General features: G+C 54.0%; 1 protein-coding gene across 1 annotated transcript in view; it reads right to left on the reverse strand.

Moving 5' to 3' along the window:
• Window positions 1–25,044, reverse strand: part of PRDM11 (PR/SET domain 11) — an 83,925-nt gene extending 58,881 nt beyond the window's left edge. The window contains exon 1 of the mRNA XM_045065982.1: window positions 24,827–25,044. The gene's annotated coding sequence lies outside the window, so the exon portion shown is untranslated. The remainder of the gene's footprint in view (window positions 1–24,826) is intronic.
• Between the last annotated feature and the right edge of the window lie 1,672 nt (window positions 25,045–26,716).

Here is a 26,716-nt window from a genome sequence, read left to right on the forward strand (position 1 = left end):
GGGAGGAGGGCCCATAGCAGGTGTGTGGGGACAGGGGGAATGTGAAAACTCTATGCTTTCTCCCCCTCGCGTTACTGTGAATCTAGAACTTCTCTAGAAAGTCAAATCTCTTTTTAAAAAATGCAAATTGTGAAAAGATAGATACAAAATAATCCCATTTTAGAAATATATACATACACAGATTTGCACACACAGGTCTGGGAGGATATATTCTGGGGGATCGCTTGCGGTTACTTGGCACAGCGTGTTAAAGAGAAAGAGTGTCTCTTTTCTTCTTTTTGCTTAGGAGGAAAAAAAGATGTCACTTAAAAATTGTTTCAGGGAACTCTTGACCATCATTTAATTTAGAAACTGCTGGAGAAGATAAGGTTTAAGGTTCTGTCTCCTCACCCACTTGTCCCTGGATGCTAAGACCCAACCAACTGACTGGAGGAAGGAGGACTCCAAGTTCGAGGCTGAATGCCAGGCATACTGCCCATTTGATGAATGAATGCAAATTGACTAATCAATCAGTAAGGACCCCGATATTTCTATCATGAAAGACTTCTATTTTTAGTTTACTTTATGATTCCCATTTTGAAAGATTTTGTCTACCGAAAAGGCTGTATACGTTGTATGATCATTCATTTTCGGGGCTCCTGGGTGGCCCAGTCAGTTAAGCATCCTGACTCTTGGTTCAGGCTCAGGTCCTAATCTAGCCCCGCATTGGGCTCTGTGCTCAGCAGGAAGCCTGCTTAAGACTGTCTGTCCCTCTCTTTCTGCCCCTCCCTCGGCCCCCCTCTCTCGGTCTCTGAAATAAATAAATACATCTAAAAAAAAATTCATTCCTTTTCCTAGCTTTTCTTATACACACTGGCATGTGATAACCAGCAACCACACTGCTTAGTTACTATCATCCTAAGGAAAAGCAAAGAGATCTGGCCCGCTCATTCATTTGTCTTGCTGATTACAGGGAACTGTACAATATTCATTAAGCTTCTTTATATTTACAGAATACCTCAGTGGGTCAATTACTATGCAGCAACGAGACTGAACAAACCACAGCTCCATGCTATGGTATGAAGCCGCAATGCTAAGAAGTGAGACCCCAAATGTACATACTGTATGGTTCCAGTTATAAAAAGTTAAAAAAAAAATGGGCCAAATTATGGTGTTGTTGGAAATGTGCATGGTAATCCTTGGGAAGAACTAGAAAGGGATAAGCCAGGCGCTTCTCAGAGGCTGGTTATGCTCTATTTCTTGATCTTGGTGCTAGTCCACTGGGTGTGTGAAGTTTGTGAAAGTAGATTGAGCCATGCTTTTATAATATGCGGATTTTTCTGTTTTTATACGTTGGTAGAAACAAAGGGAAAATATCTGCAGGAGCCCTAAGGGCCAAGAGCTCCCATGGTGGGAAGTTCTGGCCCAGTCAGTGTAGCCCCTGATCATGCAGCTGCAGAACTGGGGTCCAGCCAGCTGGGTTTCAGCTCTTCATCTGCAGAGCAGTTTCCAGTGAGCGCAGCTGGCTATGGGGGGGAGAGGGGGAAGGGCAAGAAAACACATTCTCCCAAGGAGGTCCCTCCTGAGGAACCTTTTCAGGGTAACAGGTTGACTCCATCCTTGATCAGATTTTGACAGAAAAAGGTTGGAAGAGCTCCCTGAGCCAAGCACAGAGGTGGTCAAGGATGGCACCTTTTGTGTGTGTGTGTGTGTGTGTTTGCTTCTCATAGTAGACCCTGCTGGTGGCTTACCTGGATCCCATTCCTCCATTCCTCCCCACTAACAGAACCAGACATTGTTCAGGTGTGACATGTCCCTCCCAGGACCTGCTGAGCCTACCCTCAGGCCCCCGTGTGGGCTTCCAATTAATTTAAGCCTATTACGGTGATACCATCCCCCTCCCCAGTTATTAGATCATGAACCTGGTCTTTCATTCATCAGCACCTGACATTCCCCTCCCCAGGTCAGATACCTGACCTACTTAGGCCCGTTGGAAGGAAGAAAGGGACTTCTATTTCATGACTTGGGCAGGGAAGCACACAGCCATTGTCGAGAAATAGCAGACATGTTGTGCAAAGGCCTTTGGCGGGAAGCCCCCCCACCCCCAGGATGAAGCTGTACCAGCTTTGTGTGTACTTTATGTGTAATAACTTTATGTGTAATTATGTTATGTGTAATAAGTAATGTTTGTTCTTTGTCCCCAGTTCCTGGCAGAGAGCACCTAAAACTCCTGGAATTTCCCAAGTAACAGGAGTGTCTTTTGTTATTCATAAGTAGCCCCTTTCCAGCTCCCCTGAGTTTATGCTGGTAAGTGACTAAGGGTGGGGCCCCTACAGAGCACCCCCCGCCATGGGTCTGGTCACTGGAACCAGGTTAGGGTTAAGAACCAGAAACTAAAAGTTAAAACTTCCGGCCCCACCCACTGACCTCCTGGGAGGGGAGGAGCCTGGAGATGGAGTCTACAAAAGTCCTTTGGTTTTTAAATTGACAGATGATGGACATACAACAGCATATTCGTTTCAGGTGCGCCACATACTGGTCTGCTATCTGTACATATTGCGAAATGATCACAGTAAGTCAAGTTAACATCTATCGTGGTTACGGAATTCATTTTCTTGTGATGAAAACACTTAAGACCTACTCTTGTAGCAACTTCCAAATACGCAACACGGTTGTTATTAACTATAGCCACCATTGCACATTGCATCCCCAGGACTTCTTTATTTTATAAATAAACTAGTTATAAAATAAACTAGAAGTCTGTCCCTTCTGTTGCCCTTTCACACCTTTCCCCTCACCCCCCCACCCCCCTCCGGCAACCTGGAGTCTGTTTTCTGTATCTGTGAGCTTGGTTATGATTTGCTCTGATTCCACACCTACGGGAGATCCTATCGTATTTGTCTTTGTCTGACTTGTTGGACTTAGCCTAATACCCTCAGGGTCCATCCATGGTGTCACCAACAGCAAGATTTCATTCTTTCATTTGGAAAAATAATATTCCATTGTATAGCTCAACCACATCTTCATCCATTCATCTGGCCATGGGCAGTTGGGCTGTTCCCAAGCCTTGGCTCCGGCACACGGTGCGGCCGTGATCATGGGGGTGCAGATACCTTTTCAAATTAGTGTTTTCGTTTTCTTTGGGTAAATACCCAGAAGTGGAATTGCTGGATTATAGGATATTAGGATATTAGGATATTTCCTTTTTTTTTTTTTTTTTGGAGGGACCTTCATATCGTCTTCCACAGTGGCCACACCAGTTGATATTCCCAAAGCAGTGCAGGAGGGCTCCTTCCCTCTTACCTCCCGGCCAATGCTCGAGCTCTCTCTCGCCTTCCTGATGACAGCCGTTCAGACAAGTGTCGGGATATTCACTGTGGTTGTGATTTGCATTCCCCCAATGATGAGTGATGTTGACTCGTGTACCTGTTGGCCCATCTGTCTTCTGTGGTAAAATGTCTATTCAGATCCTCTGCCCATTTTTTAATCCGTTTGTTTGGGTTTTTTGGCTGTTGGGTCGTAGGAGTTCTTCACGTCTTTTGGATATGAATTCCCTTCTCTGATAGATGGTTTGCAAATATTTTCTCTCATTCAGTAAGTTGCCTCAAAAATTCTTGGGCAAGATTCAGAGACCTTCCTGCGTGGTGAACAGGAAGCAGTGCTGGGAGGGGAGTGGAGGGGCCTGGAGGGGGTAGGAAAGCTCTACACAACCCTCCCGCACACCCTCCGCTGCGCATTTCTTCCATCTGGCTTGTACCCTTTATTGGAAACGAGTGATTGTTCGTAAAACCCTTTCCTCAGTTCTGTGAGTCATTCTGGCACATCATAGAACCTGAGGAGGAGGTGGTGGAAACGCCCGATTTATGTTGGTCAGAAACATGGGTGTCCCAGGACGCTCAGCTAGTGTCTGAGGTGGGGACCGTCTAGTGAAATTGAGCCTTCCATCTGTGGGGTCAATGCTTAGCTCTGGGTGCTGAGGCTTAGAACTGAAAGGAGTCCTTGGGTGTCTCACTGGTGTCACAGAATTAGAGAATTGGTTGGTGTCAGACTGTGCCTCAGAGACCAGGACTTGAAGTGACAACAGAATCAACTGCTTCCGGAATCTGTCCTACTTTACTTCCTCTTCGGCCCCTGTGTCATTCAAGCTCCTCCAGGACAGGCCTCTACTAGACACAGCCATCACCATCTGCCCCACAGGGACAGCCTCCCCACAACCTGCTCTGGCTGGGGTCCTGATCTCTGGCTGTGCCTCTGTGAGGAGTCCGCCTCCACAGTGCCTTGACCTCCAAAGGGGCAGATGGGGAAGGCCTGCGGCATAGCCCAGCAGACATGGCTCTCCCCAAGCCCGAGGCCTGACCTGAAGCTATAACCCAGCCCTCTCTCGCTCACTGCGCTGCCGGTGGGAGCAGAAGCTGGTGTATTTATGGAGTGCTCTAGAAGCCTGGGAACCTTTACAAGATGCACATAATCTTCTGTCCTCCAATTTCACTTCTAGGAATTTCACTGAGACACATGTGCAAGCGGATTCACTGCAGTATGGTCTAGAATAGCAAAAGACTGGAAATAACCAACGAGTCCATCTGGAGGCCGGGTAAGTCAACGACAGGGTCTCTGGACAAAGCGGGAAGGGATGTAAGAAACGCCACCACCATGGCCTGAGCCCCTTCTCCCTCAGGCCAGAGGGGTGTAGTGGCAGCCTGGCTGTCTCCCTGGGTCCATTCTGCCCCTGCTGTCCATTCTCCAGCCCGCAGCCAGGGTGAACCCATTCCAACCCGTCCGGTCAAATGGGCCCCTGCTCCAAATCCTTCCCGGAGCCCATCACATGCCCAGCACACAGCAAAACTGCCCAGAGAGACGCAGTCTGCCCCCTGCGACCCCGTTCCTACTGCTGTACCCCATGGCATGGGCTCCCGTCTTACGCCTTCGCACTGGCTGTTCCTTTTGCCAGGAAGGCTCCTTCCCCAGATACCCACAGGGCTCATTCCCTCATCCCTTCAGGCCTTCACCCAATGTCACATTCTCCGCCACCTGAACATAACTGCAGTCCCTGGGCAAGCCCTACCCCGCTTTCCTTGCTGTATTTTTCTCCTGCGCTTGACTCACACCGGCAAATTTACGTAGCTCTGATTTATATTCTTTGCCAGTCTCCCCAGCCAGCATGTAAAGGCCAGGAAGGCAGAGATGTTTATCTTCTGTTGATTGCTGTATCCCCTGCAAGTAGGACAGTGCCTGGTGCAAAGTGAGCGCACGATAAACATTTGTTTGAATGGATTACATAATCAGTGGTAAAAACAAAACCAAGGTAAAGACCATATGCTTCGGGAGAGAAGAGAGCCAGCAGCGAGTCCTGGTTGAGAGCGTGGATCCCAGTGCCCGGCTGCCGGGGGTTCAACTCCCAACTGTTTCACTTAACATTGTGTCATGTTGGGGCGGGGGTCTTAGCTTCTCTGTGCTTGGGGGACATGATTAAACCACCTTTAAGAGGTAAGGCTGTTTGGAGGACTGAATGAGTTAATATTTACAATATACTTAGAACGGCATCGGACACAAAGCGAGTAAGCTGTATAAATGTTATGTAAAATAAACGTGCCCTCTTTCCATAAAATAGAAAGCACGTACACAGGTATTTGTGCTCATGTCTGTGCACAAGAGCCATGAGCTATGACAGCTGCTGGGGCTGAGGCCTAGTGGAGGAAAGGGCCTTACTTCTAACCGGGTTTTACTCAGATGCATGCATTTCTGATTTAAAAAACAGATTAGTAATGCCTCTGAGTTATTGATTATGGAGGAAGTTTATTATGCTCTCCTATCTTTTTTGCCAAACAACAAATTTTAAAAGGCATCTTAGTATTCATGGTATCAAAAGTAAGCTGACGGCGGTCTTGCTCCCTCCCAGGCGGGGAGCAGAAGGGGAGAAGGCATCTGCTGATGGAGGGGGGAGGGCAGAGGGGGCTCCTCCCTACCACCTGCTGGCCCCTGGAAGGGGACTGAAGTCCACACCCATTCCCCCGAGGCTGACATGGCTATAAGATCCCAAGTACCAAGCTAAGCACAGACACATGAGGCTTGAGGGGAGAAGAAGGGGTGCTTGTGGAGGGCCGGGGTCCAGCTGCCCCAGTGTGGGGTCTCTGGGCTGGGGCAGCCAGGGTCTTGGGGAGGCTACACTTGCACATGATGCCTCAAGAGGGTAGGTGGCCATGTGTGAAAGATGCCTGGATGTGTAGATTCATTTAAGGAAGGTCAGGGCCACGCCACACTGATGGTTCCCCGGTGTGACAGATGCTGGAGACCGCCAGAGCCTCTAGTTTGATTAGCTCCTCGGGTCCCCTCTCCCAGATGCTAATGAGGAAGGCAAGGTAGGGAGCTGAAGCCCTCTGCACCCAAGTCCCCTCTGGCTTTTAATAAGGTATAGGGCTGGGGAAAGTGAACTTGAACTTTTGCGTCCCACCGCCTCCTCTGGGCTATTGGAACTGAAAGCCTGCCCCCAGACCGCTGGTTCCAAGGACCTCCTTTCCTTGCAAGGAGCTGGAGGCCCGGAATGGGAGTGACTGGCTCAAGGCCTCCCAGAGGAAGGCGGTGGGAGATAGGAACCCACAGCCATGGTCTGTGCTGGGCAGCTGCTCTCACCCAGCTCTCATTTCTCCAGCCCCTGTCTAGGGTGTCCTGCATTTTCTCAAACCTGTACTTTCCCGCCCCAAGGAGCTGGAGCCTCCATTTAGCAAGGTAGGGCCCTGGGGAAACTCCACATAGTGTTTTTGGCTCCAAGGAAAGGGTCCTACTGCACTGTGAGATCAGAGGGAAAGGGAGGGAGTCGCTTGGGGATTGTGGGGGGCCCAGTGGGCCTGACACCCTCCTTTACCTCTTCTGAGGTCTCTTCCTCCTCCTCCCTCACTGCTCCTTCCCCCGCCTGCCCTTCTCCCTGGCTATTGTTCTATTCATCCTGTCTTGCCCAGAATCTCAAAATTAAAAGAAACCTCAGAAGTCACCTAAATCCTGGCTTCTCAGTGTGTGGCCCGCAGACCAGCAGCAGGGGCGCCGCTTATGAGGCTGCCCTAGGTGACAGGCACGAGCAGAAAAGTTGGGAAGCACCCACTGCAGTGACACAGTGCCCAAAGCCGAGGCACCTGTCGTCACCAAGCATGATGACTGCCTCCCCCAGGAGCTCACTGTCAATAGCCAGGCCGCTGCTCCATCTTTGGACAAGTAAGGCATGTGGGGGTGGGGGGGGGTGAGGCAGTCCGAGGGTCCTGAGCATCCCTGCTGAGTATGTGAACTGTTAAGGCCTCCCCACCTACGACACTGAGTCATGTTGGTCACGTAGGTAATTAAGTAGGTCAAAGCAACGGCAGCGCTGTGCTCAGGCCCAGAGGAAGGGAACCGGCTTGTTCATTGCCGGCCACCCAAGGTGCTGGGCCCTTAGCACCAAGTTCTTCTGGCGCTGTGACCCACTGTCCACACAGTCACCATTTGGGTCCACCATGTCACCCCACGGGACTTGGGGTGCAGTAATCAGCCCCCCCATGTAATGACCTTACTCTTCCCTGTGCTGGAGTCAATCGTCCTGCTGATCTGTAGAGTCCTGGCCAGAAGACTGGGGTCCTTCCCTGACTCTCCGCGTGCACGTATGGGTGTGTCTGTCTGTCTGTCTCTCTTGACTCTCTGTGTGACCCCTGTGGCCATTCACTAAGGTCACTGTGGAAAGACTCCTGGGGGAGACCTTGACCTGAAGGCATTCACAGGGAACCTGGGCTCGCCTGAGCACCGACTTTGTCCAACCCCTGCGCCCCTGGTGTTCCACCTTTTCATTATGTCGCCTAATCCTCCCCACAGCCCTGCAGGGTGGTTTATGGCCCCTTTTTACAGCTGCTGAAATTGGAGCTCTACCTGTAGCCCAGTCTCAGAACAGTAACAAACATAAATCATCTGGACATGCGCAGTAAAGAAGCAAGGAACGAGAGGATTTGGGGGAAATGATACCTCTGAATGCAAGGTGCTGTGAGCACCAATGAGTATAATTACACTTTGTCAGGATGGTCCTAACAAACAGGTGTCCCGGGGCTCCCCCAGCTCAGCTGGCAAGCTCTGTACTGAGTGGGCCCTGCAGAACCATGAAACTCCATCAGACAGGTGAAGCTGGTAAGGGTACAAGACCGTTATCCTGGCCCTCCAGGAAGGAGGCAGGAGGGGCATGGTGTGGCTTATGCAAGGCTCTGTGCCGGGGCTCAATGCACACTGTGGAGGCTATTCATTCACTCTTGACTTTCTTGCCTGCCAGGCACTGTCCTAGGTGCTAGGAACCCCAGGGTGAACTGGGTCCTCACCCTCGTAAGGCTTACAGCCTGGGTAGAATGTCTGTAGGTTTTCCTGCTAGCCTCCAATCCCCCTTCTGGAACCAAGGAGCCTGGTGTCTTTGGAGAGTCCCCTTCTCCAAATGTTCCATTCTGGGATAGGACCAACCAACCAATCAGCACTTAAATCTGCAACTCATAGGGAATGGTGCAAGGAAGGGTAAAGGGCCCAGCCAATCACGAGTGGCGATTTGGGGGCTTTGGAGGAATCTGCTGAGAAGAGGGAGTGCTGAAAGGATGGGATGTCACTATGGATCTGCTTGTAGCCAGCCACCGTGACACCATGGACACTAGCCTGCCTAGTGTCTCCTAGTGACACAAGGAGCCTAGTGACTCCTTGTACTGGAGTCAGTACAAAATAAAGCAGAGTAAGAAGAACAAACCAAGTCCTGAGGACCCTGTGTGAGCCCTGGATCCAACTGTTCCTGAAGCTGTACCTGATCCTGGATTTTGCATAAATTCCATATTTGCCTAATCCTGATTGACTTGAGTTTCTGTCTTATGGTCTTTAGTCCTTTCAAAAACCCAGTGAGTACAGTTTACCTTACTTGTTTTTCACACAGGAAATAGAGGCTCAGAGAAGAGCAAGTGCCTGGAGCAAGGCTGCACAGCAGCCATCTGGAATCTACTCAAGTCAAAGCCATGCTTTTGCCACTACTCCCAGGTGGCAGTCTTGCATGGAGGGTGACCAACAACAATCGGGGTAGGGTACGGGGCTTTGTGACAGGTAGTAAAGGATTTCCCAAGAGAGGGGATAATTAGAACCTCCTCCAACCAGAGACGGGTCTGTAGAAGGGATCCACATGTTAAAAACTGGTGGCTGATTTTTGGTTTTGGTTTCCAATTTTTATTTTTGCTTTAGTTGCCAACTCTGAAGAAACAGACAATTTTAGGTAAAAATCCCATGTTCAGCTTTTTTAGGAAAATCGGAAGCCCTGGCAACAGCAGGCAGGTGGTCCCACATGGTCAGTGTGCCAGAGCTGGGGCAGGGGGCGGGGGCACTCCTCAAACAGGCAAGGCGTTAACTCTCTAGATCTCCAGCCAGCTCGGCTGCTCCCAAATCTCCCTGGAGCCAGGAAGGTCCTTGATACCCGGCAGGGCTTCATTACACACTTGGTGAGTGGACGAAGCAGATGAGAGGGTGTGAGCAACCTTGTCAGTGCGCTTGGGGCGGGGGCGGGGGGCAGTGTGGTGTCGAACTTGGGGCTCAGGGATGAGACAGCTCAGGGCGGATGGTTGCTTACCACTTACAACTGTGTCACCAGGGGCGGCAGGGGACGGGGAGTTCTCTTCCTTTCTGTGCCCTCAGCTACCCCTCTATAAAATGGGAATAACTATAGTCGAGTAAGATTCTCCGGGCAAAGGGGTAAACTGTCAGTAACTAGTAGCCTCACCTCTTCCACTGATCGAACAGACCTTAGACAAATTCCTTCCCCGATCCAAGCCCCAGTTCATCCAAGGTGCTTGGGTTTGATTTCGTCAGGACCTGCCTGCTCTGGCCTTGGGTCACTGTGAAAATTCAGCATTCGAGCAAACTCCTGGTGCTGGGCAGGTAGACACACCTGAGGCCACAGGGGTCTCTCTGCGCACTGCTTCGCCACCGAGGTCAAAAGGGACCCTGGGGGCCATCATAGTCAGGCCCTACGTAATACCAAATTCCTTTAGAGTTAGCCCAAGTTCCAGCTCCAGGACCTGCTGTGGCTCACTGACTCCCAATCATGATAACCCAAAGGTCCAGGGACACGGCTGAAAGGAGCTAGCCCTCGGGGGCCCCTCGTGGGGTCCCCGGGTGTCCTGTCCTTGCTTTGGAGAGCGTGCAAGCAGGGCCCACCACAGCCGTTTCACCGCGGCTGGCCCAGGGGCATCCAGCTGGCAAAGCCGCTGCCATTCCTCTCACATGCCCCCGGATGGGAAATGATTCATGAAAACCAAGAAGGTAAAATTAGCCCAAAGGCTGCCGAGTAATTTATGCAGCCAACAGGCCCAGGAGGGAGGGAAGGCCCACGCTGCCAGCTCAGTGCGGCCTCCTGGGGGCTGGCAGAGGCCGGCCTGGCCATCGGGAGCCTCTGTCTCTGGGGTCTTCTATTTTGGGACCCAGCCTCCGGGGCTGTTGGCAAGGCTTCCAGAACGGTTCTGACCCCCGCCCTCCCCCCACACTCAGCAGACCCGTGCCACCAGGGACCTGCTAAGTGTCAGTGGGTTACTGGGGAGAAGCTCAAGCATCCCATCCTCATCTCAACCCTGGGAGGACAGTTTCCCCCTCCCCATTTCCCAGGTGAGAAACAAAGGCACTCGGAGGTCAGGTAGATAGCCAAAGGTCATGGGGAAAGCCAGAATTCCAACCCAGATCTCATGCACTCCAAAAGATGTGCTTTCCCCCCATGCTGGGTGTTGTCTGCCAATCTTCAAGTTCTCAGGGTGGGCCAAGGGCAGCCGATCCAGTGGGGATTCCCTGGCAAGTCCTCAGACGTTCTTTTCACCATGCCAGGATGAGTCAACACCAGAACCAAGCCCTGTTGTCCCAGCTTGGCTAGGTGGAGGATCCCCAATATCCCAGTCTCTTAAAAAGGGGTCGAGAAATTGAGGTATAAATCATAACCCTAATGGCAGCATAGAACAGTGGAGATCAGCGAGCCCCACGGACTCACTTTCCAGGGCTGTCCTCCAAGGCCCAGAGAGGGGAAAGGGCTTACTCAAGGCTACACAGCAAACCTGTAGAGCCTGAGTTGGAATTGCATCTCCTGAGTCCCACTACAGGGAGCCTGCCATCAAAACTATTTATAAAGACAGCAAATCTGAGTGGAAGGGGTTCCCCAACTAGGGGGACAGCTGAGGCGGGAGTCATCCCAGAGACCTCCCGGGGCCCCGTGATCTGGTTATGTCTAATACCCACCGCACTTTTGGAACCCACAGGACACACGTGAGCACTTGGAGTGGGGCTCCTTAGAAGGTCGTTGTTGGGAGCAGACCGGAATCCCACTCTAGGCCTGTGGGAACCTGCAAATTCCCTCACCTCCTGAGCCTGGATGAGAAACGGACTTGGGAAATTGACAAGAAAACACGTTTGTTTTCCCACAGGCCGCGAGTGCTCAATAGGAATGCAAGTGTCCCTCACGGTCACAGTCACAGTGCTCACCCTCAGTCCTCTGGCCCCTAGCTGGGCCCAGAGGAGGCCCGAGGCCAGCCATGGGAACATCCCACAGCCACCCATGCAGAAAAAAACTCACCTCTGCCCCCTGGGGCAGGCAGCCGACCGCCAGTGCGGTAGCTCAGAGCAGCACTACTCACTCATGGGACAGGGTTCTGAGCAGCTCAGTGGCAGCGGAACCCCATGTGTCCCCAGTGGGACCCGAGCTTGCCATGGCCCAAGCCCTGAGCTCGTCAGTACTTTGCATTATCAAAACTAAGTGGCCCCTTCCCAGCAATGCTGGGAAAAGCCACCTTTGATTTCACTTCACTGCCATCCAGAAAGACGCGGTTGCTTATTCACTCAACATGTGTATACTGAGCACCGGCCCGTGGGTCAGGCACTGCCAGGAAGACAGGTATGATTTGTCCTGGGTGTGGGGAGGATCCTCCTGGTCCTAAGAAGCACTGGAATGGTTCACACACAACCTTGGGGGTCACACCGCTGGGATTCAAATACCAGTGTCAGTGTCATCCCCATTAGGACTCTGGGGAGTCACTTAGCCTGTCTGTGCCTCAGTTTCCTCAGCTGTAAATGGAGGATAATAATGGTATCCACTTCATGAGTTTATTCTGAAGATTAAGTGAAATCTTATGGGTCAAGACTTGGAATAGCACCAGACACATAGTAAATGTTCAATTAATATGAAGTTATTATTGACCCAGGACCCAAGACCACATTCCCTTGACCCCAACAGCCATGTTCGTAACTCAGAGCTGGGCCAGCTCAAGGTCTTTGGTGTGACTCAATGGTGTGACTGGTAAGGGTTCTATATCTGGAATCAGGAAGTGGGGGTCTGAGCTTCCCCTCTGCCAACTGCTGGCTCACAGCAGCCCCTGCCCTCTCTGAGCCTTGCTCTCTCCAGTCTTAAAAAGGGCCCAAGGATGGCTGAGCTCCTGCTTCCCTGGGAGGAGCACCCCGAGTCCCGAGGGTCACTGCAGTCTTCTGTCTGCCACATTCTGTCCCCCACTTACCTCGGGCCACCAAGAGGGTTTGTGGCCAGAGCTAGGGAAGAGCAAGGCCCTGGGCCAGCTACGGTGCTTCTCCTTTCTCGGGAAATAATCCCAGCCCTCTGAGCTCACCGACCACACAGGCCGCCGATCGGTGGGTCACCTTCCGCCAACACCCTCGCGTTCGGTGGCCTCATGACAAAGAGCTGGACACGAAGCCAGAGAGCCTGGGTATAGTCTCAACACCACTGGCGCCCCACTGTGGGGCTCTGGGACAGTCACTCCGCGGCTCTGAGCCTCAGTGTGTGCATCTGTGAAAGGGCCTCAGCCAGGCTGCCCGTTTCACAGGGTGGCTGTGATGAGCGAGCTGGCGGGACGGTGGCATGAGAAGTGGTTTAGAACCTGCAGGGTGGGAAGGAGGGGAGGAAAGAGCAAAAGACCATCCTGTCCAGCACTAAACATAACCATCACGGGCAGAGACTCGCCTCCCGAGCAGAAAGGCAAACCCAAACCAGGGCCAGTGTGGCCCAGAGGGGCCCCAGGCCTCTCCAGGGAGAGGCTGGCCCCAAGCTGCTTTCTTCTCCTGCCCACCCTGCGGGCCGAGGGAGATCAAATCCCCGGCCACAACGGGCTCCATTGAGAGCTGGTAAATCTGCCCGAGGTGTGGGGTTACGTTACCCAGGCTCCCGGCCGCCGCCGCCAAGCGAAGGGTCAGGCTGACCTCCTTCCCTCCCTGTAGGTCCTAGTCCAGGACCTGCTGGGCGAGCCAGGAAGGATTCCAATCACCCGCCTCATTCCCAGGCAGGCCCCTCCTCTGGGAAATCAGGGAGCGGACAGTGGGATGAAACCGTTGCTGGGGCCACAGCCATCCCAGGCTGCCCACAGGAGACCCAGGGCCCCTGCCTGCAGAGTGGGGGCGGGCGGAGGGGGCTGCAGCTAACACAGACCAGAGACCCCAGGACAGAGTATTACTGGGATTTGACGAAGTGCCTGGCACAGCATTCTTCACGCTGCACGTGTGTTCCCTTCCTCCGTCCTCACGGCGGCTCTGTGACAGAGACACTATTGTCCTCTCCATTTTACAGAGGCTGAAACTGAGGCACACAGAGGTCGAGGTTAAGGAGATTTCCCAGAAACAACCTGGACTTGAACAACCTGGTCAAGTGACCCCAGAGTCCACTTACCACGACAGGCCCTCAAGAGAGGGGTCACTCCAGAACATGCCCTTTGAGTGAGGGTAGAAGCACCCAGGTGTGAAGGAGAAAAGTCTCCAGGGGCTGTGGCTACTATTTCCAGCCGTCTGGGGACTGCCTGGGGACAGGGGAGCGGCCTTTCTCTTTGCTTCTAAAGAAGAGACCCAGGAATAGTTGGGGCCCTACAGGGAGACATTTGGTTCCATGCAGAGAAGTCTCCATGGACGGCTTTTAAATATCGTGCAACCATTTTTTTAAAATGCCACAGGCTCGCATTCCCAGCAGTAGCTACTCTAGAGAGAACAGAGAGAGAGAAGGAAAGAGAGAGAAAGAAAGAAAGAAAGAGAATTATGACAGCTTGCTATGTAAAACCATGACTACAATTCCTAGCTCCAATGTTAAGTGAGAAAAGCATTTACAGCATGATCTGTAACCATTTGTTTAAACACACACACACACACACATGCGTGCTGGCATGGCATATCTCCCTGTAGGTTCTGTGAGTGGATGTATAGAGAAATATCTAGAAGGACATACACCAAAGTAATAACAGTGACAATTAACCCTGCAGAGGAGGCCGGAATATTGTAATGAAGGAAGACGATATTTAGCTTTTTAAATAATATTTGATTTTAGTACAACAAAAATGTATTTGTATATTTCTTACATAATTAAAACCTTAGTAAAACACCATAAAAAAGACACAGTCGGCTGCCTTGGAATGAGTGAGCTACGGGTCCCTGGAGGTATGCAAGCATCTGCACTGGGGCGGAGGGATTCAAAAGAATTTGAAGAACACAGGGGCCAGGTGGGTTCGCTGGCCCTTCTGAGCCTCAGAGGCTTATCAGGCGAGTAGGAGCAACGGCCACATTCTCCCTGCATCAAGAGTGGCTTTAAGGAAGCGCTTAGCATTCTGACCTGGAGCAGGGAAGGCTGCGGGCCCTCACAGTGACTTGGGCAAGGACGCACAGGCCAGTTTCTCCCTCTCCCCTTCCCCCCAGTGACTCCTAGCGCCAGCCCTTCAGTTCCAGCAGGCCCCCAGCCCCTGGTCAGCAGGCCCAGCTGCTGTGTGGGATACTTTATTAGCCTCAGGCTCCAAGGGTCAGGGTTGTGTCTCTGGGAGGACCTCATAGTGGGGACAAGAGTTCAGGAAGGAAGAAGCAGAAGAAATGCTCCCAAGGTTGATTGCTCCAGTGACACTGAGTCCCAGCTGTGACCGTGGCCACACGGTGAGCCCCAGTCCCCAACAAGGTCAGCCCCAGCCCCAGCCATAGCCCTGGCCCATGAGAATCCAATAAGCAAAGGTTGATGAGCCCTTACCTTACCTGGCAAGACAGCAATGGGGTCAAGAAAAGAGCCAAGAGATACGGGTTGGAGTCCCAGCACCTGCCCCTGACTTCTCATAAGACCTTGACAAAGTCACTGAACCCTGGGTGCCTCAACCTTTCCAATGCCAAAATGGGCAGACAGTATCTAACTCCCAAGTCTGCCACGTTAGACCACACGCGATGTCATCCACAGAGCCTCTCTGTGGACTCCCACAAAATGTGAGGCCCCCATCCGCACCACGGACAAGGCACTGAGAAAAGGAGGGGGCCACAACTGAGCTCCAAAAGCAGTTAGACCTGCTGCAGGTCCGGGGGCCTGGGGCAGCTGGAAAGGGGTCCATTTGTGGCCCCAGGCGGGGACCAGGAAGCAGCAGGCAGAGGGATTCTCCAGAGGAGACAGGAGTGAGTCTGAAAGAGCAGTGGAGCCTTTCTTGGCCACTGTCCTGGGCCGAGGGCCAGGGTGTTCAGGGAGGGCAGGGAGCCACTGGCAGGTGCCAAGGAAGAGTACAGTTTCTACCTGAAACTGGGGGCGGGGACCCTGGGAGCCAGGCCAGAGAGTCCTTGCCTCACAGGTAGCCAGGAACTGGGGCAGAGGCAAGCGACAGATCCACACAGGGGAATCAGGAAGAGGAAGAGCCATGCTCGGTCCAGAGAAGCCCACGACAGGCAGCAGGGAGCTCAAGAGCCGGACCTGCCCCTGGGTCCTGGGCACAGCCCCAGAGGATCCGAACTGGGATACAAGTGGCACCAGGCCACACAGAACAGGCTCGAGGTGTCCTGTGCAGGGAGAGGGGCCCCTGAGAAGCAAGGAGGTCCTGCCTGCTGCTCACAGGGAAAGCACCAGCTCTGGGAAAGGCAGGCAGCAGCACGAAGTCTGAGCTAGGAGGCTTAGCGGGTCTGGGGCGCCCTCACCCCACCTCGGGGAGACCCATGGGCTATGACTGAGTCCAGCGTGGGGCCAGCCCAAGGCAGAAAGCCAGGGAGGTCCGAGGACACAAGCCTTGTGCCTCCAAGCACAAGCCAGGCCACCATCAAAACCCGAGCCCCTCAGTGACTCCTGGTCCTGAAGCCGGCAGCCAGACGGGCTGCAAATGCCTCCCAGCCCATCCCGCAGGATCCTGGGCAGCTGGACTCCCCACCGAAGGGCAGCCAGACAGTCCCGCCTGCTGTGTGGGGCCCAGCTGATGGGGAGCCGTGGGGAGGGAACGGGAGGCCAGGCCACTGGGAACAGGGGCCCCCGCCCGAGGAGAAGGGTGTAGGTGGGGCTGTGCAGGCCGTCCTTCTTTGGAGACCTGTGGCCACAGGCAGGCCCAGACACACCAGGGGCTGTTCCCAGCAGCCCCAGATGGGAAGGGTGGGCTCCTCTCCTCCCCAGACTGCACCATGGCAGCAGCTCCCCATCTGCTCACCTGAGCTGGCCCGGGACGAGATGTGAACTGTCCCCCTTGACCACGCGTTCACTCCTCTGGCCACAAATGCAGGCTTTAGCCCTGACCCTGACCCGACAGACAGTTCGAGCCGGAGGCCACTTCAGGCGGCTGTCCACGGATCACCTCCTATTCAGACCCCACACCAGCACATACCAGGCCCCAGGCCTGGCCAAGCCCCCACCTCAGCCTCAGAGCTCAGCCTTCCCGCCTCCTGCCCACACTCCCTGGCATGGCTCTGGACTCCTCAGGGCAGCTGGCACACCCCCTTTGACAGCTCACAGCACTGGTAGCATCAGGCAGGGGATAAAAGAACTCTGCCATGGCCAGCCAACCACACCACAGGTCAACGCACTGACCAGGACGACAGCCTGGGAAGGCCCGCTGCTCACATGGCCGAGAACTGGCCCCCTGTCCAGCTCCAGCCAGGACTGACTCGGGGGCCGCCGGGCACCAGCAGAACCTTGGGGCTGGCTGTCTCCGAAGGAACAAGGATAGGCCCGCTCTCCAGCAACTTATCGCACCGGCACCAAGAAACAGCCTTCCGGAAGGCAGAAGACAGAAAGGAAAACACCACCTGGATGGCCTCTGCAGTCACTTAAAGCACATCCTCAGCTCTGACTCTATCTCCCACCTCCAGAACACCCTAAACTCAGTTTTGTTAAGTCCAGCCTCAGCCTGGCATTCAAGGCCCTCAAAGTCTGGCCCTAGCCTCCCTCTCCAGGGCCATCTCCTCTACTTGTTCTCCAAACACCCCAGACCACTCGCCCTTCCCTGAACTGCCCTATCCTCATGTTGTCTGCCTTTGCACATACTGTTCCCGGTGCCTAAAATGTCCTGCCCTCTTCCTCCACCTGGCGGACTTCCACTCGTCCTTCTAGGTCCAGCTCCCTGCCTCTTCCTCCGGGAAGCGTAACAGGCTCTCCCTCTCCCATCGCTGGTGGCAGAATGACTTGCTCCCCTCCCCATCACATCCACGAGCAAGTAGGACACTTCCTACCTTCAATCACAGTTAGGATCTGGGCCAGAGCTGCTCACACTATTTGGGGAGAGTTTTCCAATCTGTTGCCAACTGATGCTTTTGTAAATTACAATTTTTAAAAAAATGAGGCAGCAATGGTCAAGTTGCAATAGGAGTTTTTTGACACTTACTTTCAATGTTGTAACTATCTCCCATGCAGATCAGTAACACCCCGCTTACAGGTGGGCGGGGGTCTGCAGACCACCCTTTTCTGGGTACAGGACCCATCAAATCACGTGTTTATGTTTGGCCCTCCAGAGCCCAAGAGGGGCACTCCATGAACATCTGTTGACCCAAATATGGGATGGGAAGGTCCCAACAACCCAGTAACATGGGCAGCACCTGTGCTGGGCCACCCTACCCTTTTCTCAGGTGAGCACACAGATGCCACAGCTGGCCCACGCTGTACTTTCTCGGGACCACCTGGCATCAGGTGCTTGGAGCCTACAAGTCCCCCAGATGCCCCTCCTACCTTCCCTCCCAGCATACCCTCCAACCACAGTTCCCACGCAGTGGAGGAGAGCTCAGACTCAGGAATCAGAGAGACATGGGTTCAGGTCCTAGCTCTGCCTTTCATAGCTGTGTGGCCTTGGGTAAGTCATTTCAATTCTCTGGGCCTCACTTTCTCCTCTGTAAATGAAGGCTAATGACACCAGCGGGATGGGGCAATGTGCTGGGACCCATCCACACTCATAAGCTTCATTCAAGTTTGGCTATTACTGATGTTTCTAAAGGCCTGGCTCACCCAGCCCAAAACTTGGCCTTGTGTCCTCCCTTTCTGTTTTTCCTCCACCCAAGACCCAAAGTCTTATTTGGGGGGGCTGGGGGGAGGTAAATTCTTCCCTGGCTGCTAAGTTTGCTGATTTCCTTTGCAGATTTCACCCCCCTGGCCCTCCCTACCCCGGTCTAAGTGCCCCGCCCCTGGCCCCAGGACACCTTGAGCCTCTGACCTCTTCACCTCCTCTCTAAATACCAGCCCTCTGGATGGTCCAGCTTTTCCTCTGCGGTACAGCTGTCTAAAGAGGTATCTTACACCACCCTGGGAAAAGGCCGCCCTGTTTGGGTTGGGGCACGGAAGGGCTAGGCTAAAAGATCAGGGACAGGCCCCCGGCTTGCAAAAGCCCCCCCCCACCTCCACCCACCCTCCAGAGCCCACCTCCCTGTACCTTGGGCCATGACAATGCTGAGTCCACCCGGGCTGGCTCCCAGTCAGCCGCCCCCACGAAAGGCTCACTCCCTGCTGGGGCTGAGGGTCCGGTGGGCTGTTCCCCAGGCCCGTCGGCCAGCCCAGAGCCTCCCAAGCCGGCCATCTCCATCCCCCGAGCATCGGGCAGCAGGATCCCTTCCCGGCCCTCACCCCTTTCCCTCTGGGAAAGTGGGAGATAGTGGGAGAAGCCACTCTGGGAAAGCTGACACTGTGGGGGTGGTTCCATATTTACTTGCTTGGTGACGTCCATACCCAGCCCAGCTCGGTGCCCAGGTCAAGTTGCTCGCCTTGTCTGCTGGTCCCACTCTGGCCCCCAGCCCCGCCATGAGCCAGAGAAGGCCCGCTGGCCACTCTCCCCTCCCCCTTCCCCCAGGTCCTCATGCACATGACCCGGGTCTGCTGCCTCTGTCCCCTTAGGATGGGGTGAGCTGCTGTCACAGCAGAGTCAAGCAGTACCCCCCCACACACAGCCACTCCTTCTGGAAAGCAGGGCACAGAGCCTGGGCCAAAAGCTCTCAGAATTCCCCATCTTACTCTGATGATTGCAGGAGGACAGTGGGTGCAGAGGAAGGGGTCCTAGATTTGGGATTTAGCTTGGTCACTCCCTAAACAGTACAACCTCTGGCATGCCACTTTCTCTCTGGGATCCCCCATCTTCTCAGCTCTAAAATGGGGTTCATGAGAGCCAGCCCATGGGCCTCACGGGCCATTGACAGGGGATCTGGAAAAAGATGAGTTGGGAGGAGTCCCCGTTGGCCTTACAGGTCGGGTTGGGGGGGTTAGAGAGAGTGGTGGAAGGGAAAGTTCTAGAAGGCACTGAAGGCTGGAGGCCCAGGTGTGGCTTTGCATAAAGGGTCCCTGCCCCTTCGCACTCACCAGGGATCTGAGGCTGATGCTAGGGAGCAGGACAGTCAGCAGCTGTCTGCCCCCTCCCCTCTCCCCACCTCCTTCAGCCCATGTCATTTCATTGGAGACTCTTGGTCTGTCCAAATGTGCCTGCAAGTTCTCACCCATGAGGTTCCCAGGTGGGGAGAAGGGCCTGTAACCAGCTGTGTAAACCAAGGGCTTATAAATCAAATCCCACATTTAAAGCACCCAGGAGACCTGCTGGGAATCGTTAACTACCACAGGTAGGCCACCCCTGAGGCTACATTTATAAATGTGGGTTTCTCGGGTGACTGGAAAGATTAGATTATAGCTGGGTGATCTGGAGCTAGTCACTTAACCTCTCTGAACTTGCTTGAGCTTCCCATCCATAAATGGATATAGAAGGGACCTCAGGGGGCACAATATGTGTTCCTCTTAAATCTAGTCATGAGGACAGGGAGGAAAAAAATTTTGTCCAAAGAATGTGGCCCTGGACTGATCCTATAGTCTCCACTTATAGGGAGGGAAACTGAACTACTTGAGTTTCTCCAAGCCCTTCTGTGTGTCTAGGCCTTTGCACAAGCCATACCCCACATAAGAATGCCTCGCCCCTCTCTACTATCTCCTCAATCCTTCGAAACCCAGCTCGAAGGCCACCTCCTCCTCCAGGAAGCTTCCCTTGACCTAGAGTCGGAGACCATCTGCCTTACATCCTTGTACTAGAATCTTTAACTGCCTGGTTAATTGCTCACCTCCCACGCTGGTCCGTAAGTTCTACAGGAGCAGAGACTGGGTTCCCCTTGCACCCCCAAGCCTAGCACAGTACCTGGCCCAGGGATGGCCCATGGGCCCTGATCACCTGATGAAGAAAGGAAGAACTAGAGGCAGCCCCAGGCCTCCCCTTTTACAGAGCCCTGGCCAAGGACACCACCACGAGTGTGGCTGCACCACGCGAACACCGGGCTTTCCAACACAGATACAAATCTGCAATAGGAAACAGGCTTTTTAAAAATAACAGCACATTTTTTTCTTTTTTCTTCATTTTTTTTTCCCCCCCTTTCTGCACGGCTTATTTTTCCGGCGCAGCCCCTGGGCCAGCTGTGGGGAAGCCTCTCCCAGGCCCCACTCTGAGAACATGGGGCTGTGGGGCCTCCAAGGATTCTCGGGCCCCAGCAGGGGTGGAGATGTACCAGATGGTTCCAGACCAGTCCTGGCAGCAAGACCACCAAGCAGCTCTGGGCCAGAAACCAGTTTGCACAAACCCTAAGGGTAGGTGGGTGTCACCTCCTGGGAATTTACCCCCCTAGAAGGGTTTTATAAACCCATGTGACATTTCCAAAGGGGTATCTCCTCGGTGGGTCTGGGGTTCTCTGTCTTCATTCTAAGAGGGCATCCTCAAGGAGGTGGCATCAGAATACCAGGGTTCCAATAGTGGCCATATCCCTGTGTAACCCTGGATCTTTTACACCATCTTCTGGGCCCTCAGTTTACCCATTTGTGAAATGGCAATAATAACACATACCTTGTGGAGTGGCTTTCTACATAGAGACATGCCTAGGACCCTCAAGAGCCCTCAATAAACATTCACTCCTTTGCCATCATTATTTTCATCACCCCTGGATCTCCTACCCTGTGGCCCCATCACCTTATCATATACTCTCTAGATCAGCAGAAGCCTCAGGGTTTGTTAAATCCCACACTCTTGCCCTCCCGGGTGTCCTCTCAGACCTCCCAGAAACGTGGTCCTTATGGGGCGCGGCCTCCTGTAAGTGTGGGGAGCTTGGTACCTATACCCTACAGACCAGTTTGTCCACCACACCTGATGCCTCCTTCCAGCGGGACCCACCTGCCCTGACACCCAGGAAACAGGGTTCATTTACCCTGTCTCTCGCCCCCGGCACCCAGTGAACCTGCAGTCAATGCTCAGGGAATCTTCAGAAGCAGCCTTTGTGTGCAGACCCTGGAAATAGAGCAGCAAACCCAGGCACTGCCCCCGCAGAGCTCCCAGTCTGATGAAAGGCGGAGACCAGAATCAGTAATCACACCCACAACTATAAAATTGCTACAGAGATGAGTGCTGCAAAGGAGAGGTACATGGGGTCATGAGAGGCTGTCATGGAGGGCTCCATCTAATCAGGGAGGGCTTCCCTGAAGAGGTGAAGTGGAAGCTGAAAGATGGATGAGGAAGCCTAAGCAGGGGGAATGCGGTGCATGGTCAGGGCTGACGGGACAATGCGCCATGTCAGGGGGAACATAGCGAATGGAGGGATGCAAAACGGTGTCCCCACAGGGTCTGGAAGGCAGCTAAATGATTTCTAGCTTTCTCCTAACAGCATTGGGAGTCCCTGAAAGTTTTCCAGGCAGGGGTTGATAGACTCACATTTGTTTGTCCAAAGGGTCACCCTGGCTGCTAATGGTGAGCCTTCCCGAGTCCCGAGACAAGTGTGTATGTACTTGTCTCAGCCTGGAATGTTCCTCTAGTCCTTGTATCGGTCAGTTCAGGCTAGGTTATGCTGTAGTAACAAACAACCCCCAAATCTCAGTGGTTGCAAACAACAAAGGTTTAGTTATCATTCAAGCTGCATATCCATCGTGGGACATTGTCAAGGGGATCTGTGCCACACAGCCACCCAGGGACACAGACTAGCAAAGGCAGCCGCTGTCCCACCTGCCGCTACCTGCCATGTCACAGGGAAAGAACACTCTGGAGGCTTGTGCACTGGCCACTAGATGCTTTGGCCCAACCTGATTTGTGTCACTGAAGCTCACAACTCACCCACCAGCCACACGGCCCCACCCAAGCACAAGGGTCCCCAGATTCAATCCTTCCCTGTGCCTGGGTGAACTGGAAATGTTTAGGGGTTAGTATCAAGAACTACCCAGACACTCTCCTGCTCCACCTTGCCCTTACCAGTCTCAACTCATTCATTAGATCATAAGCGGTCCAGTATTCCAGAAGAAGGGCGGGGCACATGCAGGAGAGAACTAAACTTGGAGCGCAGGGAGATCTCTGGGGAGGGTGTGAGGTGAGGCTGAGGAAGGGGCAGGGGACAGATCACTCCAGAGCTTTTAGGTCATGGGGGTGATTTGGTTCTTTATCCCAAAAGCTGAGAAGACTCTTCTGAGTTTTAAGCAAGAAACAGGAGGCCTGATGTGAGCTTTTTCGGAATGGATCACTCTGATTGTGAGGTGGAGACTGGCAAGGAGGGGAAGCTGCAGGTAGACAGTTCGGAGGCTCAGAATATTTCCTGAGGATGGACAGGAGGCAAGGGACGGCCTTGGATGCTGTGCGTCGGTCATGACTATGATAGAGCCAAGGGGATGGGCCAACGAGGCAGCTGAATAAACGTGTGACTCCTGACTCCTAGTCCGATGGTCTTTACTTCCTTCACACTTGCCAGTGACCTAGAACCAGGGAAACCCCATCTCCACATCCAAGACTCCGAGAGGAAAGATTCAAATGACAGAAGTCTTACTGACACCAAAGAAAACAAATTTATGAAACACATCAATCCAAGGGGTCTGGAGGACAGAACTCTAACTCATGTCAATGCTGGACAGAAGTGATGGTTGTGATGGCTGATCGGGGCTCTTGGGACAAGGGAGGGGGAACCCCTTGTCTTTGAGAATGTCATTAGGAAAGAGAACTAGCCCGTGCCCCAGCTGCTCCTTGGAGGCCCTGTCTGGAATCGGATGGTCTTGGGCTGGGCAATTCTGATGGTCCCAGGATAGTAGGTTCCACAATAATCCCAGATAGAGAAAACACTTCTTGAATCATGTGTGGAGCACAGACTAGGCATTTTATCTCTATCACCTTTAATCTCACAACTGCCTTGCCACACAGGTTCTGTTGGCTCCATTTTCAGGATGGAGAAGCAAGGTTCAGAGAGATCAAAGGTAACCGTGCCAAATCCAAAGTCATACAGTTATAACACAGTGGTGGGGGAAGGACTCCCAACAGAGAACCACTTTCCTTAAACTCAAGCAATCATATGGGACTCTTCCCAGCAGGTTCTCAGACATTTGGCCACACAGAACTCTGCCCACCTCTCAGAGAGCTGGTGGGTGAAGACCATGCCCCCACCCCACAGGTAAGGACACCACAGCCTGTTAGAGACTCAGACCCAGGACCCCACCTCCCTAACAGCTCCCTTCCTCTCAAGGGTACTGTGGACAAAGGCCAGCTTGGGTGCCACTGGCATATGGCACCACGGAAAATTCTTTTGCCCCAGCCCAGACAAACCCCCCTAAGTTTATAGGGTTTCCAGGCATCAAGAGCAATCTCTCATTATTGCCTCCTGTCCCTGCGCACAAAGAACTGGGTGTGTTTCCTCTCAGCCACTCTAAATTATATACCACAGCCTTTCCCCACATGAAGCCAACATCTACGAAGAAAGATTGAACATTATTCTCTCCTAAGTCCCAGCCCATCCCAGGGGTCAAACCCCTCCCTCCCGCCCAACCCAGTTCAAGACAGAAGCAACTTTTCAACCAGCATCGCCCAACGCTCAATGTGTATGCTCTTTGCGGCGACTTGCTTAGGGCCTGCTGGCCTTGACCGGAGAAAGGTCACTGGCCGCCAAGTTTCTGCAGTTCCTGCAGAAGAGAGCACCTTGGGGATTGCGAGTGGGAGATGGAGGCTACGCTCCAGAGAGATTTCCCGAAGAGTCTACACGGCAACTAAGACTTAAAATATATTAAAGAAACGGCCCCTGGCTCGGCCACCTCCGGCGGGAAGTCGCCGCGGGCGGCGTTGGAAGAGGCCCCACCGCCTCCTGAAGGGCCCGAGCCCCCGACATCAGCCCCAGGCAGCGAGCCGAAAGTGCCCCCAGAACTAGGCCAGCGGCCGCAGAGAGCCCTCCAGCATTCCGCGCTCCGCCCCGCCCCTGTCACCGCGTTCTCATTCCGAACGCTCGGCCCGGGCCGCCGCTCCCATTGGTCGGCGGCCACGTCCGTCAGCGGGCGGAACGTCGGCACAGAGAAAAGGCTACATTGTAACAAGGCGAGCGAGAGAGGAGCGAGCGGGGAGGAAGGAGGCGGAGGGGCGGCCCCCGAATCCCGCAGCGGCGGCGGCGGCGGCAGCGGCGGCAGCTACCTGCCGAGGGTTAACCCACCTCGGGGCCGGGACGAACCGCCCCCCCAAGCCCGTGCCCGCGCCGCCCCGGGCCCCCCGCTCCGCCCGCGCCGGCCCCCGGCTGCCCGCGCCCCCCGCAGCCGCTCGCAGCCCCTGCACCCGCGGCCCCCGCGCTCGCTGGCAAACTGCCGAGCGCTTTCCGAAGCCATTTTCAATGGCCACATTGGCTACCGGGGCTGACTCACCTTCCCGGGAATGCTGCGGCAGCCGCGGGGCCCGGGCGACGCGGGCGGCCCGGCGGGCGGCTCGGCGGAGGCGGCGCGGCCCCGGCTGGCGGCCCCCGCGGCGGGAGCGGCCGCGCTGCGGGCGCGCTGGTCCCCGGCGAGGCAAAGTTTCAGCGCCAGCCTCGGCGCGGCGGCGGCGGCGGCGACTCGCTGCTGCTCTCCTCCCCTGCTTTGACCACCATCTTATTAGTACAGGAAATGACATGGAAAACGGAAGAAAGCGGCGTTTGGGGCAGACGCGGACCCCCCAATTCAGGGGCCGGAGCCGGGACTCACCAGCCGCGTCCCAACCCGGCCCCGGAGAAAACTCCCGGGGCCCCCTCGGCCCCCGCCCCGCGCGCTGCCCGGAGGGGGGAACCTAGCTCCTCGAACCCAAAAGGAGAGGGCGAGTTTTATAATCCTGCCCGCGGAGAAATCGAGAAAAAAATAAATGAAAAAAGAAAAGGTTAAAAGAACTTTCGAACTGGGACACTTTTTTTTTTTTTTTTTGATCGGAATTAAAAGTTCTAAAATTTTAAAAAAGTCATTCCGTGGGGGGGGCTCCCTGGCTCCCCGGCCCCGTTGCTGCCCATTTTGAACCAGATGGGGGGGGATCAAAGCGTTTATAATTTTAACCCTTTCGAGACACTCCCCCCCGCCCCCGTCACGCGCAGCAGGGCCCCTTCTGGTCCCTTTTAACCCTTTGAACACCCAGCAGTTTGGAGATACAAACTAAAGTTGTAAAACATAGGAGACCCGCGGCAAGCTGAGGGTAAGGGACGTAGGGGTTCGCTCGTAATGTTAACCGGTTCGGTGGGGCTGCGGTTTTAAGTCGGGCACCGCACGTGTTCTTCAAGTGGAAATTCGTTACAAGGGTTTGAGATTCTGAGAACCCGGCCGGCGGGTCCCTGGCTGATTTGGAAAAGACGTTGATTGAAGCCTCCCTCCGTTGCTCGGTTTCTCAGTTTCTCCATCTGTGAATGGGATTCAATATCCCAGAAAGACAAGGTAGCCAGGAAAAGGTGGGGCGGAATTTTCATAAAGACAAAGTGTTGAAAAGTCTGAATGGCTTCCTTCGGGCGCCCACAAAGCCAGTGGGGCGGCGATGGGGCAGAGGACACCGCGGGATGGCGTAACCACGACAACCATTCCCAAAATAACCGCTTTCTCTTGGCATTGTCCACAAGGCTTGTGGCGGAACTGCAAGGTCTCCAGCCCAGGGAGGCTGTGCTACGCTGGCTCTAAAAAAAACGAGCCCTAACCCTCCCCCACCCCAAGTTAGAGTTTGCTTGGAGGGATTCAGTCCCAAGAAGGCGCCCAGGTGCGGCGCTGCCCAGTGAGGAGCGCCCCACCCCGCTCCCCAAAATGTCCATCAATCCGAGCCCTGCAAGAGCTGGCACTGGGGGCCTCTGGTGAGTACCACCCTAGAGAGGCCTCCTCCCAAGGGGATGAAGTTCATTCAGGTCAACCTCGCGGTTGGCTAGGAGCCCCGCCCTAAGACTGGTGTCCATGGTCAGGGCCCAGAATGTGCTGGGGGCTCTGGGAGTGGGATGTTGGGGGCGGGGGGCAGTTAAAAAACTTATTGTACCACATCATCTTTCCCCCTTAATTTTGACATCAAGAACACAGTTTCATGGAATCCAGTTTCTAGCTGGATGATCCTGAGTAAGTGACTTCCCCTTTCTGAGCCTCAGTTCCCTCCTCTGCAAGTGAGCCACACTATAACCCTCCAGCTGCTTGCCAGCTCTGTGTGAGGGGCCATGAGAGCATATTTAAAGGGCCCATCACCTGGCTGCTCACAGTAGATGCTCAAGGAATGGTAACTAATGCCGTAATTCCATGACAGCCAATATAAATATAGACATTCCCAGA

Source organism: Mustela putorius, unplaced genomic scaffold, assembly GCF_011764305.1.
Source record: "Mustela putorius furo isolate JIRA1106 unplaced genomic scaffold, ASM1176430v1.1 tig00003859_pilon_pilon_pilon, whole genome shotgun sequence".
Classification (NCBI taxonomy): Eukaryota; Metazoa; Chordata; class Mammalia; order Carnivora; family Mustelidae; genus Mustela; species Mustela putorius.